General features: G+C 42.6%; 3 non-coding genes across 3 annotated transcripts; 1 reads left to right on the top strand and 2 right to left on the bottom strand.

The window, feature by feature from the left end:
- Positions 1-5248: 5248 nt before the first annotated feature.
- Positions 5249-5336, bottom strand: TRNAY-GUA (transfer RNA tyrosine (anticodon GUA)). Its single transcript is given in 2 exon segments — positions 5249-5284; positions 5300-5336. It is a non-coding gene; the product is annotated as a tRNA-Tyr (tRNA).
- A 3869-nt stretch (positions 5337-9205) lies between these two features.
- On the top strand, positions 9206-9278 carry TRNAA-AGC (transfer RNA alanine (anticodon AGC)). Its single transcript has one exon. It is a non-coding gene; the product is annotated as a tRNA-Ala (tRNA).
- A 901-nt stretch (positions 9279-10179) lies between these two features.
- Positions 10180-10267, bottom strand: TRNAY-GUA (transfer RNA tyrosine (anticodon GUA)). Its single transcript is given in 2 exon segments — positions 10180-10215; positions 10231-10267. It is a non-coding gene; the product is annotated as a tRNA-Tyr (tRNA).
- Between the last annotated feature and the right edge of the window lie 1109 nt (positions 10268-11376).

Here is an 11376-nt window from a genome sequence, read left to right on the forward strand (position 1 = left end):
ATACCCCTCGGAGCCCCACGGTTCCTTCCAGCGGCTTGGACGTTTAGTGCCTCTCTGCACACCATGTACTGGGCCAGTCCTCTAGAAGGGGGCTGGGACGAGTTTGAGGAGTATCGTTATAAATTTGCTCATCTTGTAGCTGCATAATGCTTTTCATCCTGCTTGAACATGGGCGAAAAGCGACGCACAGGACTGAAGCGGGTGGCAATGGGCACAACCCAGGATGACATTTGCCGGGTCAAAATTCACTGCCGTCGAGTCAGTTCTGTCTCAAAGTGGCCCTATAAGAGAGGATAGAACTGTAGATTTAACAGCCTCCTCTTTCTCGCCGTTTGCCCCATAAGCCACAACTATATTCTAAAGTTATATTGTGCCGTCATTATTTCTGCGGCTTTAGGGGAGCATTGTAAGAATAGCCTCCCACTTTTAAATTCTAGCACAAACACCGTCAAAGCACAGTTAACAGTGAATGAAATGAGAACACATCTTAGAGATGCTTCACAGGAGACAAGGGAAGATATATGAGGGACACATGCAAGAGTGGCTGTTGGTAACCTTGAACCCAGGCCACATGGAGCTGTAGCCTGAGATAAAAGAAAATGGGCAGGAGACCAAGGATGAACTAAGAACTAAACAGAAAGCAGCTTGACCATCTGCAGAGCTGCACTCTTCCCCCCCTGGATTGTGATTTTGAGAACAAGAAATGTTTCCCTAGACGGCATCCTGCTTTCACCTTGAGAGGGGGACCTGCTACTCTACGCTTAAATAAACATTTCACTTAGCTCAAAACAAAAACTTGTCTGTGCCAGTGTGATGGCTACAATGGAAGTTCATTGTACTATTTTATAGACGTTTGAAATTAGCATAAAAATTTATTTTAAAAGTACCATTATTAGCAGAAGGGCTGTCGAACCTTCAACCAAGTTTAAATGAACAACTTGTGAATAAGGCGTCTCTCTCCTCGGGCCCCCCTCTCAACAGAACTCAGTGGATAGTCAGCCTTCCAAAAGACCCGCCTTACTCTGATGACCCAAATATTATCATTTCCCTTTGTGTGCCCCACAGGATGATTTTTATGTGTGTGTATTAAAAATTCCTCAAAGTGCATATTTTAACACAATTATCACTTTCTTCTCTAAATTGCTTTATAAGAAAGAAGATTGTTTGCTACAAGAGTCCATACCCATAGTAGAATGTTAAGCAAAAGCCAGTCCAACTTGGATTTGAGCCAGAACAAGGATTGTTATGTTGCCCCTACAGTCAGTCCTCTACCAACTGAGCAACCCAAGGATCTTACTCAATTGAATCTTTAGTACTTTAAATAATATTTAAATAATGATCTTAGTTGGGTTATATTCAGATTTATTTTAAGACGACAGATTCCTAGGAAATCCCTAGGATGTTGGACATTTGAACTGATTTGAGTGATTATTACATGAATGTATAAATATGCAAAAATCCATCCCCTTGAAAGCTGAAGATTTCTGCTTTTTATGGTATGCTTGTTATACATGCATTTTGGAGGGGAAATCCATGATCAATGTTCTGTGTCCTCCCCTATGTATATAGAACCATCACTCCTCTCCTATATGTTATCTCCCTTTGCTATCCACTCAGCACTTCCTCTTGATCAAAAGTATCTTCATTGGTTGATACATGGTAACTCCAACTCATAGTGACCCAGGGAATGGGTAGAACTGCTTTTGTGAGTTTCTGAGACCATAACTATTTACAGAAGTAGAAAGCTCTGTCATCCTCCTGATAAATGATAAAGGTATTCTAAATACAAACAACAGGGTTGAAACAAGATTACCGCCTAAATTGTTTTGGAAACTTTAAGATTCTCCTTTCTGTAGACACAAAGGTACTAATGAAGCATCAGAAGATTGTGTGTGTTTAAATTTTTTGTTTGGGGTTTTTTGTTAAAAAACTGGGTTGTATATTGCACAATGATAGTGAAGCAAGTAAATGAAACACAACTCCTTCTCCAATTAAGAAAGAAAATTGTAGGTATAGGGATACTGCCCTGCGTTACTGATGAGTTTGGCTCTCAGCTTCCCCAGCCTCTACAATGGAAATGGCATAATGGGTGAAAAATGAAGCCACCTAGAAAGAATTTTATGAAATATGACTATGGGAAAGAGCTAGCTATTGTATTTATTTTTAAAATCATTGTTTATTAAAATGAAAGTTACCCATAACGACAGTTATGGGGAAATGCCGATATTTTCTTCAAAAATATCTTGGCCAATGACGCCTATGAGAAAAATTAACAGCAGATAATTAAGATTTCATTTCAGTGATTTGGTTCCTTTCCATGAGAAACTTAGATGATCTAGTCTTGTAAAAAAAGAGAGAGAGAGAGAAAATAACTTTTCTCAACAATCTAACTTGATTCATGGAAAACAGAGAAGCCTGGGAAGAGAAATCCTAGAACAAACCACACTTTCCTTGTAGGATGTACTATGAGTAGACCGACTGTCCTATGCAAAGTGGGGTGTACTGCCATGGCAGTCGCAGGTGTTCTGCCAGCGTTGAAATTGCTTCTGGAAACGTGCATGTGGTATTTGTCTTCCGCTCTGAGTCCTGGGTCCAGGCCACTCGCAGTCCCCCTAGACCATATAGCTCCACAGTAGGAATTAGTACCGGGGACCAGTCCCAAGCAAAGCCACATACGCAGCTCCTGGGGGCTTGACTGGCAGTCTAACATCATGGTCACTTAGCCACCTCGTCCGTTCTTTCTTCTTTGTTTCATAATCCAGTAATAATTAGTGGGTCACTTTTGCCTGCAGACTACGGGACCCAGCCTCAGCCTAGACTAGTCTCCCTAGAACGTCCCCCCCAGGGAGTGCCATCACGCCCTTCTGAGCCACTTGGTGCTGGGAGCCTGCGCGAACCATGCCAAGGCTCATTTTATTTCTTAATATTTATATTACTAATTAACAGGAATCCGCCTTAGCGATGATCCTTGGTACATTTTTTTCCACTCCAACTCAAATCTGTCCTAGGCACGAAGCGGAGGGACGGTCCAAAATCCCACCGTCATCAAGCCTATTGCAACTTCCAGGGACTCTGTAGGACAGAGGAAAACTGTCTCCATAAAGGTCTCTAGAGTCTGAAAAGGACAGTCGCAGGTGGCAAGTTGGTACCCAGTTCTGATATGGGCTTGACAATGTTTCCCCAAACAAAGGTCAACTACATTGCTAAAGTCCCCATGGTTGAAGAGGTTTCACCAACCCCTGTGCTCTGTGAATTGAAAAGGAGACAAACTTTTTGTAAATTTCCTTCCCCACTTTGTAATTGCTTAGTAGGGTGGAGGGACTGATTCGATTCTTTTTTAATCCGAGCACCAACCTCTTCTAAACACAGCAACTGCGAGCTGAATAGTACACTTTTGATTTACCCCGAGAGATGGAGAGTTGGGGGTAGGGGGAGGGGTGATGCAAAAATGGCTATGGATTTAAGGTATGTGTATCTAGGTGGTGGGCACGAAAAGAATTCATTATACTGAACTATCTGCTTGCTTTTATATATGTTTGAAATTTTCAACATTAAAAGACTCCTTTAAAAGTACCAAGACTGAAAAAAAAATAATAAATTTTTTAAAGTACCAAAATTGTTGGTGGGCTATCCCATCCATGCTGTCTAGTAAAGCTCCAGCCTGGTAGAAGGAGCATCTGCAGAGCAGAGCTTCCCAGGGAGGGTTTCCAACATTCCTCAAATATTTACTGTTGTTAAATCCATTCTTGAGAATTTTGTGCATTGGCATGTTTACTGCACCTGGAGCGGATGCGAGGGCAGTCATGAGAAGTAAGAATGAAACCAGATCTAAAACTTGCTTCAGTATGACGGGGCTTTCCTTAACTGAGGCATTGGAGAGGCTTAGACAGCTTAGACATCTTTGGGAATTCTGAGGAGGATATGTGGGAACTGAGTGAGGAAGAAACCCCAAAGTTGAGGTCAGAGGAGAAAATGAAACCCACCAAAAAACCCTGGATTGCATTCAGATTAGGTAGTGGGGGAGTCTCTTGGCCTCCCAGATATAGAGGACTTTATATCCTGCCTCCCCCAACTGACGCCCCTTTACCTTGGACGGGGCTTACATAGAAGGAGAGAGAATGGTTAACATTAATAGAAAACGTAAAATGGGAAACATTAAGTCTTTGGCAAAGAATCAGAGGGTTTGCCTCCCCCCCCCCCATGGTGCCTCAGGAGTATAAAAAATGAAGGAGACATAGGTAAACAATAGAACAGTTACTATGGGAGAGTTTGTGAAGGAAAATATTTGAGAAGCATTTAACTCTGCTGGTAGATATTTTTAGAATAAGGTAGGCTTTGAAGTAGCACATGAGGTGGTTTCATTGTGTTAAGTTAGTCAACCAGGAAAGGAGCATTGTGAGCAAGAAATAGGGCAGTAAGTAGGATATGGGTCTAACCAAATTTTTTTGAAACACCTCAGTCAAGACTAGCATGTCACCTATAAGACAAACAGTACAGGGGGAAAGAACCAGGAAGAAAACAGAAAGTGACAGAAAAAAATATAGCTCTTATAATGGTCTTTTAGTGGAAGCTATAAGGGTGACTTTGGAGTTAATCATAAGGCATTGTTTTTATGAAGTGGTTTGCAAAACTTTTTATGGTCTAAATAAAGCTGTTTAGAAGAACTCAGCAAAGATTGCTTACACCAGAACCTCTCTCCTGTCTGTCTCCTCTGTGTTGGCCGACTCCACACCTCCTTCACATATCCAGTTGACACACACCCGCCCCACCCCCAGCTGAACTCCGGTAGAGGATAGTGAAATCTCAATCGCACGTGGTTGTTGTTAGTATAGTGTCAGTTCTGACTTAGAAGACCCTATCTATCCGCAACAGAAGGAAACACTGTCTGGGCCTGAGCCAGCTTCACAATTGTTATGTTTGAGCCCATTGTTACAACCACTGTGCAAACAGAAATTAAAGGGAAATTCTTGGACGGCAAGCATCATTTGATCCCGTAGACTTCTCCAGCACCTTCTCATCTGAGCTCGGACATGGAGTGGCAGTAGTGGGGATAAAAATTGCCTTTGGTGATCACTAGTGGTGGGGAACAAAGATGGGACAGAGCCAGCGATCCCGAGGAAAGAAAAAACTTTTCCAGATGTGTATTTTGGGGCTAATTAACATATCCCTGAAGCAACCAACAAGAGTCAATACATAGTTAATTTTAGCCCGTCTTCTGTACTATGGCGGAAGTTTCCAAAAACCTTCATCCTTCGAGCCGGATTCGAACCAGCGACCTAAGGATTTCTAGCACACAGCCCTACAGTCCTCCGCTCTACCAACTGAGCTATCGAAGGATGGTTACACGGTGCTGGAAATAAAAATCCTTAACATAATAGTTCTGATGATTTCTACTTTGATTATATTGTAGTTTGAAAACATTGCTACAAAATGAGGGAAAAAAGACCTTTATTAAACAAAAATACCACGATGTGAAGTTAGTCTCTGTACACCCCCTTAGTAAAGGGTTGAGGGGAGGAGATGAGCCAGACAGGGTGCAGGGTAGCAACGATATAACTTTCTTCTAATTCTTAAATGCTTTCTCCCCCCCACTATCATGATCCCAATTCTACCTTACAAATCTGGCTAGACCAGAGGATGTACACTAGTACAGATAGCAACTGGAAACACAGGGAATCCAGGACAGATGACTCCTTCAGGACCAGTGGTGAGAGTGGCGATGCCGGGAAGGCGGGGTAGAAAGCGGGAAGCGATTACAAGGATCTACATATAGCCTCCTCCCTGGGGGATGGAGAGCAGCGAAGAGGGCGGCGGAGACTGCAGACAGTGTAACATATCACAAATAATAATTTATGAATTGTGAAGGGTTCATGAGGGAGGGGGAGTGGGGAGGGAGGGGGGGAAATGAGCCTATATCAAGGGCTCAAGTAGAAGGCAAATGTTTTGAGAATGATGATGGCAACAAATGTACAAATGTGCTTGACACAATGGATGGATGGATGGATGGATGGATGGATGGATGGATGGATGGATGGATGGATGGATGGATGGATGGATGGATGGATGGATGGATGGATGGATGGATTGTGATAAGAATTGTACGAGTCCCCAAAAAAATGATTTACAAAATTCTGCTGTATTAGGTTCACACCACTGCATTCTCAAGGACCTCACATCTTTTTCCTTTAAAACATTCTTTGAATTTGGGGAACAAAATGAAGAATGATTTAGGGACAAGGTCAGAGCTGGCGGGTGGATGAGCTAAGGCTGCATAAGGAAGCAATAACAAGAACAGCCCTCAAAGAAGGAACAAGTGAATTGTGATGGTGAAAAGGAAAAAAAAAACTATTTGCCACAACTTTCCAGGGCTTTTTCTCACCAAGGCAGTTTTCAGCTTTCTTTAAAAATAATAAGCCCTCGTGATTGTCTTGTGACCTTTTAGAAAATCTATCAATATCACCCCAAAAGGTCACCATAATATGTGCCTAATGTGGGAAGGGACACAGATTGGAAAGATGTCAAGTCATGTGCAAAGAGAAGGTTTTTTCCTCGGTGTTGTATGCAAGGAAAAGTTTATTAAGTGGATTTCTCTGTAAGCTATCTCAATAACTCTATTATTAGAAACATGTATTTAAATATCAATGGCAACCACAGATACTTCCAATTAGAAATATTGAGAGCAATTTTATTTGACTCAGCAATTAAACTCTTTTCTTAAGAAACTAAAGAAATATCACCTGGTAACCTTTTCTCACCTAATAACCGGCAAACAACTGGGTGTTTGGGGGGAGGGGGGAGGTTGAAGGGGAAGCCTTGTAAAATGGTCAGTTTCTTTTCCATCCTATCAAGGATCCATCAGCTAGGAAAGCCGCAGAACAACAAACCTGGGGTGAAATTCCAGGATGCTCCTGGAATCGGTTGCTGATACAGCAAGGGGCTCTCTGCCAGGATTCAAAATTCAGATATAGTGGATCAGGAAGCCCCAGAAAGCAAAGAGGAAGGAGCAAGTCCACCTTCCCTTCTCCAGCCTTGTATTCTCCCTCTGGTTTCCCTTTGGGGATGTAGAGTCCACCTCTTTCATAAAGGGTTCGGGTCTGGTAGTAAAGTGTGGTTTACAGGGCCTTATCCCTGTGCCACACGCAAATTAAAGAAATGTGAGTTTGGAGTTGGAGAAGCAACAGTTTCACATCTGATCAAAGTACCAGGAAATTTTAATGTAATAATTCTGATCTTCAAATGTACAATTATGCCGGTCATGATTGAACTATGGAACTATATCATATATGTATGAATTTGAATTAATAAAAAAACTAAAAAAATAATAATTCTGATCTTCATTTTACCTCTGTGGAAAAAGAGAGATCGAAACATTGAATACTTAATCCACTGTTGCTGAAAACAGAAAACTCCCGGTTCATGCCTCAAAGCTTCCACACAACCCGGTTGCCATAGGTGTCCACCTGGCATGCCAACTCACACTGAGCGGCAGAATCCACATTTACTCCCTAGTAGAGTCATGTAAAAGAAACAGGGGGAAAAGAACGAGCGGAAGTCTGCATGAATTTTGTCCAAAGAAGAGACAGAACAAAGCACTCACATGACAACGGGAGTCTTGGAGGAAAATGATGGGTTTCTTCACAGGTTTAGGTCACCTACGTTTTGAGACGTGAGGGCAGAAAGGTGAGGGCTTCCTCCCACACAGAAAGTTACCTTCTTCCCCCGCCCCCCCCCAGCTGTCATTGCAATGAAAAATCACAAGGGAAGGCAAACAGAAAGGGCTGAATCAAGGTCGTGGAAAGACGTGGGAACAAAAAACCGCTTAGCCTTCTTCAATTGGACTTGATCATCCTTCACCCATTCAATTCGGACTAGAAAACATTAAACTTTAAAAAGGGAAGTCGTTGAGGGAGTGCTTGAGTGGAGGTCCAATGATGGACCTGCCTCGTTAAAAAAAAAAAATCTCCTGGCGAACGTCATCTTTACAATGCAGGCAATTTGGGAGAGGGAGCATCGCACTGATTGTGAGTACGCAGCTCATTTTCAAGTTGATTTAACCATTGGGGGTGGGGTGGGGAAATGTTCTAAAATCGATTGTGGTAGAGCAAATGCTTTGAAAATGATGAGGGCAAAGAATGTACAGATGTGCTTTACACAATTGATGTATGTATGGACTGTGATAAGAGTTGTATGAGTCCCTAATAAAATGTGTTTTTTTAAATAAACCCAGAGACAAGGGAACAACAACAAAAAAATTGATTGTGGTAATCGTTGTGCAATTATTCTTGACATGACTGAGCACATGAACTACTGGATTATATGAAGGTTAGGTGTCAATAAAAATGTAACAAATATATAAGAATAAAGGGAAGTCGTCTATAGCGGAAGTTCGGGCAAAGAAGCCTTTGAAGATTTGCTGAGTTAGGGTTGTCCAGAGGAGCCTCCCCTGCAGGACCAGCTTCTGATAACACCAACACGTCACCTGAGATCTGGTTCTTCACAGGCACTCAAAGAAAAAGAGGCAACTACTTTTGTATTTTTTGCATGGGCTTTGGATCTAAAGCTGCGGCCATAACTGTATTCGCCTCTCCTATGGATGTTTTCCTTAGAAGGGGCGGGGGACGTAAGTGTGTATAGGGGAGTGGAGGGAAAGCAGTAAAAAAGTGAAAAATTAACCGAACGGCCACCCCTGGTAGCCACGCGTCCAAGGGCGGCGATAAAGAACGCGGATCTCCTGGGACATTCATAGACCAAAGTGATCCTGCACAATCTGCTTGTCGGGGACGGGGGCGTCAACTGGTGCCATTTTTAGAGGCTCAAGAATGGAAGGGAAATACTGAGAAAGTCAACGCCGAGAGTCGCTGCTGAGAACGTTGAATTTTCCTTCATCGAAGCATCCGCAATTTCCTTCGGGTTCCCGGTTTCTGTCGATACGAATCCAGAGGTTCAATGTATGCCCAATATCTGAGATATTCGACCTGGTCCATCGGCAAAACTGGTCCTTTTCCGACAGCGCCCGGCAGCCTGGACTACGTTAGCGCTTGTCCTAAAGGGGTAGCACTTGCCGAAGGTCAAGTCACCGGCCACAGTCCTACACTTTATCCTATCGGTCACCTACCAACAGTGACCACACATTGGGATAGTAGCCAGTCATGAATTATTTCCAGATACTAAAGAGTGTACAGGATACGGGGCGGCGTGGCCAGTTGGGGAATTAGCTCAAATGGTAGAGCGCTCGCTTAGCATGCGAGAGGTAGCGGGATCGATGCCCGCATTCTCCAGTTTTACAGGTGCCTGCGTCAATTTTATTTTACTCTTATTCTGATCCAAAAAAAAAAAAAGTTCCCTAATCAACTCGCCCTTATTTTTAAAGTGGGGATGATCTTTTCCGTATGGAGTTAGGCATTTTGAACTACCTTAGTGTTCAGACAGCGCTAAAATAAGCAGAACCGACTGCGGGATGCCCCTCAAGATTTCCATATCGGAATCCGGGTGGCGGTCGTGTGGATTTACGATCTACACTTCAGTCCATTGTATATGAACATCACCTTGAAATATTCAGAATCGATTGCCCACTCGTTCGGATTATCGAGGGCCTCTTTAATGTCTTTACAAGTGTAGCAAATGGCCTGGGTCTCACCTCCAAAATGTAGGCGCTTTGTAAAACTCTTCCAAGGTGATCCGGCCATCTATTTTCTCCAGCAGTGGTGAGAACCGCCAGGGGCGGGGCGTCCCGCCTCTAGGAGGCTGCGGCCAGTGAAGCGTTCTTCTCGGTGGGAAAAAAAGTTTCCCAACGTTTCAGGACTTTTCAACCACCAGGGAGAGAATGGACACCACCAACTAGCAGGACCTGGCGTTTCCCACCACCCTTTCCCTCTGCAAACCCAAACTCCACCTTAGAAGCGAAGACCCTTCCCCGATTCCAAGGTCATGATCAAATCTATGATCCACCTGTGCTGCTGCTGGCTACTCTACTGAACCCGGTTGTAAAATAATTGGCCCTGACTTCTGATTGTAGTTGCTGTAAAGGCCGATGATTTCTATATTAGAGAGCCATGCCTTAGATCGGAGTTATTTTAAATAGGTGCACATAGAGAAGAGGTGTAAAATGTTTGTGCCTTTTCAACACTATGTTTTAATGAAATGTACTTTTCTGAGTGTGAAGCAATATTAAAAAGGGTTTCCTTCGAGCCGGATTCGAACCAGCGACCTAAGGATGCCTGACAGTTTCCTCTACAGTCCTCCGCTCTACCAACTGAGCTATCGAAGGAACCACATTGATGTATTAACCTGCTGGGGATGGCATGTCTGCACTGTGTTGAGTAACCACGCCTATTTATTCTTGTATGCCTCCGAGATGATATTTTGGGACCTGCTGCCTCCGTGGTGTTTTTTGGTGATCCGACATACCTCTGGACCAATATTCCTTTGACAAAGAGGAAAAGGCAACACAGTCACTAAACAATTTTCAAAAAGCAAAATTAGATGTTTAAGAAGAACAAGAAACTGACGAGGATTTAACGATAAGTATCCCCATTTTGACCCCTCATTATAAATAAATAAGCATATTAAAATGTACTTCACTTTTACGTTACCCTGTAGGTAAACGAGGCCCTAAGTCTAACCCCACTCAAAGATCTGCGTATGGGGAGCTAAAACAATGTCATTGGTAGAAAGCAATATGCCACCAAATAAATACCTGTTAGCTTTGGAATGCACACAATTCTAGTCTAGCGTTCTGTGACGCTATGAAAGGTGAAATAGCTATTCCTCTTCCGTGTTCATGAAAGCCAGATATTTGATTCAGGACTCAATCGCCTTCAGGACTGTTTTCTTCTTCCGTTCATTAAATAGAAGATAATTACATTGTCACACAATGAAACCATCCAGGCAGGATAAATGACCTTACTCCTGCAAGCAGGCCCTCGAATCAAGTGGTCACGCTTCTGTGGTACAAAGAAAGAACAAGCAGTCAAAGCGGGTTGTTCATAGTTAACTTAGCCATTTATCTAAACTCTTCATGAAGATCTTATTTCGAGCGGGACCCGCCTGGATGAATTAAGTATAAAATTTTATCGTCCTGATACCAAGGGCTCAAGTAGAAAGCAAATGTTTTGATAATGATGATGGCAACAAATATACAAATGTGATTGATACATGGATGTATATATAGATTGTGATAAGAGTTGTATGAGCCCCCAATAAAATGATTGAAAAAGAAAAAAATTTATCTTCTCCATATTCCAATTAGCTAAATGTCATCCTAATTTATAGGTTTATAGGGTATTATCTATTTAGTCAAAGTACACTTTTCAAACCTTTAAGTGCATGACTCATACAAATGCACGCTAAGGAGTTGTGAATATAAATTTATGATAG

This window comes from Tenrec ecaudatus, chromosome 1 (assembly GCF_050624435.1).
Source record: "Tenrec ecaudatus isolate mTenEca1 chromosome 1, mTenEca1.hap1, whole genome shotgun sequence".
Taxonomy (NCBI): Eukaryota; Metazoa; Chordata; class Mammalia; order Afrosoricida; family Tenrecidae; genus Tenrec; species Tenrec ecaudatus.